Consider the following 5,417-nt stretch of genomic DNA (forward strand, 5'->3'; position numbering starts at 1 on the left):
AACTTGATTTTTACTATCTGTGAACTCAATGATGAAATTAAGACACACATAAAATAAGATGTGGGTAGATTTCCTTGCCATCCAGATCAATTATTTTCCCTGGGCTGCATGAGCCTGATTGTGCCAGCACTGTGTAACATGTTTAAGAAATTTAACCCCCGACACAATAGTTTCTGACTTTAGATGAGGACATTAAAATGTGAAATTGTAGAGAGAAACACAAAACTCCATGTTTTCCCAAAGTTCAGAAAGCTTGAATCTAATAGTTGTTTTCTTTCACCATTTCCAAAGGGACCATGGTGTAGAGGAGAGAGAAGTCAGGAGAGGAAAGAAGGTGGGAGTCAGGAGACATTGCAGGGAGGGGGAGGATAATGGAGCACTGAGATTAGGGAGGAAGGGAAGGGGGAAGTTGGATGGGAAACAATAGAGTGGAGATGAGTGAATGTTGGGGGGAAGGCTAGGAATCCTAGAGGGAAAAGTGATGCCATTGAAACCCTATGAGAAATGCACACCAGGTGTCTGAATAGTGATGCACATGTATAACTGAGAGCTGCTTGGGAGGTAACGCAGTGCCAGATAGAAGAGACCTGCCTTAGCGTGACAATCATGACATAGAGCTCTCATCAAAGAAGCTTCTTTTTGCAACAGATGGAAGCTGCTGCAGAGTTACACATCTGGGCAGGCACAGAGACACACCTTGGAGATGTCCAGTACTATGTGATACATGTGCAGTTGAATCTCTACAACCAAGGCTCATTGAACAGACAGAATAAGGGGTAGAGAGAGGGATAATGCACCCCTCAACTCTCACCAGTGAGGTTTCCATGTACATCATAGTGTGATGTACACAGAAGGCCACAACTGGGCAAATCTTGGAGAATAAGATACTTCAGAGTGTAGGATGGGACTCCAATATGGAACCTCACCTACCCAAGGCACAGGGACCATTGTGAGAGAGGAAGTGGAAAGATTATAAGAGCCAGGTCTGTTTCACGAACACAGGGGGGTGGAGGCTTCCAGGCCACTGGAAGCTTGCTCATTGAGCCTGTGGCATCAGTGGGATCAAGCACAGGACCCATGTCAGCTCAATTTAACAAGGGACCAAAGAGGAGATGAGAAATGGGTGATGGGCCAAAACTAGATTGAGAACTGTTTAAGACTGATTGCTACTGGGTGATGGAGATTATGACTTACATATGACCACTGGATCTGCTGAATAGACTCCAGTGGATGCATTTCCACTGAAGGATATTTGGTTACAAACACCCTAATGAATAGGACTCAGCATGTAGGGCTGAGCATGTAGTGTATAGAGTTCAGTCGGGGCGGGGAGTGGATGGGGGAGCGGTGTCTGGATTTTAGAGGTAAATGTATGAAATTTAAAAAGCTCAATAAAAAGTCTATGTGCTGAATTGATTCACACATAATAAAAACTCTCTAAAATTTGCCAGTATAGAGAGCTTACTCTGTGACTGATATGTATTGTAGCCCCTGTAATATTTTATGTATGTTCTGTGACCTTTCTGTGACTGTACTAGGTCATATATCTAGATAACAAACAAAACAGTCTTAAATGTCTTGAATAATGTAGCTGTTTATGTTTCAATTTTGCAGACTATGCTGAGGATTTTTCTGCTCTTAGACTCCAGTGGAATCTTGCCTAGGACTTGGGTGAGTTCTTTATTTTCTTTGAAATATAACAATCTATTGAGTGTGTGTGTGTGTGTGTGTGTGTGTGTGTGTGTGTGTGTGAATTCATCAAACCCCACTAAAACATCCCATGAAGATATATAAAAAGTTTTTAAGTTTTCTGTAAGCATACATTATGTTTTTTTCATCGTACTTTAATCAGAAGCATATTGAGAAAGAGATTTTGGAGTTAAAAAGCATCATGCCCAGGGGACTTGAGAAGTTTCTTCATGACCTCTGAATTTCATCTTTTCTTTAAGTAGAATAAGATTATTTTACATGGAAGATTTGACATGTACAGAAATGATTGAAAATGTATATATGTTCACATAGAAGCGTATCATGCCATATTTCCATAGTGGTCTCCACTTCTATTAGTAGGTTTTGGTCTCACAGTGCACTATTTAAGGAAGAGATGGTACAAAGCTCATTCATAGTTAGTCAACTTCGAAAGTCAATTACTTATTATCTAAATGGAAAATATGATGAAAGTAGCTATAAGAGAGCAGGAGAGCACGGAAGACGGTAGACCTCTGTATGTGGACTGGAGCTGAGATTTTGAGGTGTGTGCAACAGTTGCCCCTCAGTACTTGTCAATATTCAAAGAGCTACAATAATAAATAACATCCATAGCATATTTTAGAAATTGATAGATCTTGAGATTTTTCTTGGCAACATTACCTTAAAACATTATTGGGGATGAAGAAATGACTCAGAGCTTAAGAGCACTTGCTGCTCTTACAGAGGCCCAGGTTTGGTTTGCAGCACCCACATGGTGGCTGACAACCATCTTTACCTACAGTTCCAGGGGATCTGTCACCCTCTTCTGACCTACACAGTCAATGCATGACACAAGTACACTTATGCACATATGGGCAATATACTCATACACATAAAAACTACTTAATAAAATAAAGGACATTGTTAAATAAAAATCTGTAAACAAAGGAACTGTATTTCTCAAAATGGACTTTACCACACTCTATTTCTAGTCTTTTAGAACATTCTTCAGTCAACTTATGCAACAGTATTCAACAACACGCCTTCAATGAACCTATTAGTCAAGCATATATCTGTGGTAGGGATTGTTGAAATGAGTAAGTAAACATATGCTAGAAACACAGATTACAAGAAGCATGCTACTTGTTACAGAGACATAAAAACTGTGGTATGATTGCTATGTCAATGAGAATGTGAAACAGATGATGATTTCTATAGATTATAAGATTTTCATATTTCTTATTTTAGTTGAGAGAAATTTTCTCAAAAATAAAAGAAAAATGATACAAGCAGCACTAAATACATCCATTAAGTTTTGCGCGTGTGCGCGCACACGTGTCTGTGTGTGTGTGTGTGTGTGTGTGTGTGTGTGTGTGTGTGTCTGTGTCTGTGCAACAATGATAATTATACAAGGAGAGTCCATGAATTCAAGATGTTGGAACAAACTTCCAAGGGAGAAAAACAATCAACAGCTCAACCATCCCTAAAACCTAATAACCATAATGTCAGGCACTGAAAACTACCTCTATTGGTGCAGTAGTAACACAATTACCTGGGAGGCAATCAACAGCTACCAAATTGGACTTAAAACCCCCTCAATGGGCATGAACTCACAGATGGCACTGCAACCTCAGTCAAATACACATAGTAGGAAAGGACATATATCCCACAGAAAACCTTATTTCTTTCATATATCCAGACAAAGGAAATTTCTTACCATATGCTAAATATGAATCTTTATTTTTACGGATGAGCATACTATACACCATTCAACAAAGAAACTTCTTTTTGCAACAGATGGACACTACAGAATTTCACAACTAGTCAGGCACAGAGAATATTTGTCTAAGAGATACCCAGTACTTGACGACACACCTACAGTTGAACCTCTGTACGTAACTAAGGCTCATGGAACATTGTAGAAAAAGGGACTGAGAGAAAACCAATGTGTCCCTCAACTCTCACCACAAAAACTCCTGCATGAAGCAGAAGGCACAACTGGCCAAGTTTTAAAGAATAAGAGACTGCAGAGTGTGTATGCTTGGATAAGACTCCTATATTGATTCTCACCCACCCAGAGCTCAGGGATCATTGTGGAGGAAGGGGTGGAAAGAATTTTACAAGTCAGGTCTAGTCCATGAACGCTGGGAAGCAGAGTCTTTTAGGCCACTGGAAGCTTGCACCTGTGAACTTGTGGCAATGGTGGTATCATCAAGCATAGGACCTATTCCAACTCAATTAAACAAGGGCCCATTGGAGACCTTCAAGAGGAGGAGAGAAATAGGTGGTGAACTGGCTGCAGACTGTGAACTATTGGAAACCTATTGCTAGAGGGTGAGGGAGATAGGTCTTACATACTATCTCTAGTGGATGAATTTACAAAAGGACTTCTGGGTACACATTCTTGTCTGATTAGGGCTTAATGTGTATCGTGGAATCCATGAGGGTGGAGGGATAGGTGGCATGGAAGGGGATGGGTTCAAAATTTCATTAAGGACTGACATATGAAATTTAAAAACTCAGTAAAAAATTTAAATGATGATGTGATGGCACAAGGCAAGTTGGAGAGGGAAGAATGGAAATGATGTAAATATAGTTGTCATGCATGAAATTTAAAAATTACATGAAAAAAACAGGATGAACATAAAAAGAATATGAAGATCATATGAAGAGACTGTTTGAGTCTCTTTGGATATCTGATTTTATTAGAAGCAAATTAACTTATGATAAACACGAAGCCAATTGTTTTAAAAGATCTGGTCAATGTCTGTGATTTAACAAGATAGAGTAAAACAATAATAAAATGTATGTCTTGGGTAAAATTGTACTATCCACAGGGGAAAGCACATTCAAGAATGTAATTAGTTAGGATAGAGTAGTAAAGAGAGAAAGAAGAGCCTTAGGAGAGTTAAGTCCCAACAGTCTCTAGATGAAAATAAATGATTTTGCCCTTTTGTTCAGTTACCAGAGGTAAAGACAGAAAGATTGATTTATATATCAGGTACATTTCTGAATGGCTGTGTTTTAAAAAAGATTAATTAAGTATAAATTTCCTTGAAAACATGATCAATCATATTGAAGAATATGTAAATATATATTTTATCCTGTATTCTTCATCACAAAATGAAATGAAAGAAAAAGAATCAAGAGAGATCAATTTATTATCTCCTCTCTCTGTGTGTGTGTGTGTGTGTGTTACCCATCTTTTTGAGAGAGGATCTCCCTATAGTCCCAGCTGGCCTGAAACGCCCTATGTAGTTCAGGCTGGCCTCAATCTCACAGATATCCACCTGCCTCTGCCTCCCAAGTACTGGGATTAAAGATATGCCCCACCACGCCTGGTGACACTTTTTTCTTTAGGCCTTAATGTATTTGACTTCTTGCATTTTTCATTACTATAAGGATGTACAAACACATGTACTTTATTTATTTTTTTAATTAGAAGAAGCATTTCATTACAACAGCATTAACCTATTCAATAACATTTTTCTGAGCTAGGGTACATCTCTTTCAAAATTGGCTATACATTTCTAGGTTTACAGATGAATTATTATGCTTATATAATCTTTTACTCATTATAAACTCTATAAGACATAAAATAAAATGAGGTTCTAACCTTTAAAAAATATCTCCATTTCATTATTAAAATACAGTTTCATAAAGAAAAATTCATTTTTAATACAATTGACACTACGATGCACATGTGTTTCTAATCTCTATATATCTTA

The sequence above is a fragment of the Nannospalax galili genome, unplaced genomic scaffold (assembly GCF_000622305.1).
Source record: "Nannospalax galili isolate Female #2095 unplaced genomic scaffold, S.galili_v1.0 scaffold2127, whole genome shotgun sequence".
Classification (NCBI taxonomy): domain Eukaryota; kingdom Metazoa; phylum Chordata; class Mammalia; order Rodentia; family Spalacidae; genus Nannospalax; species Nannospalax galili.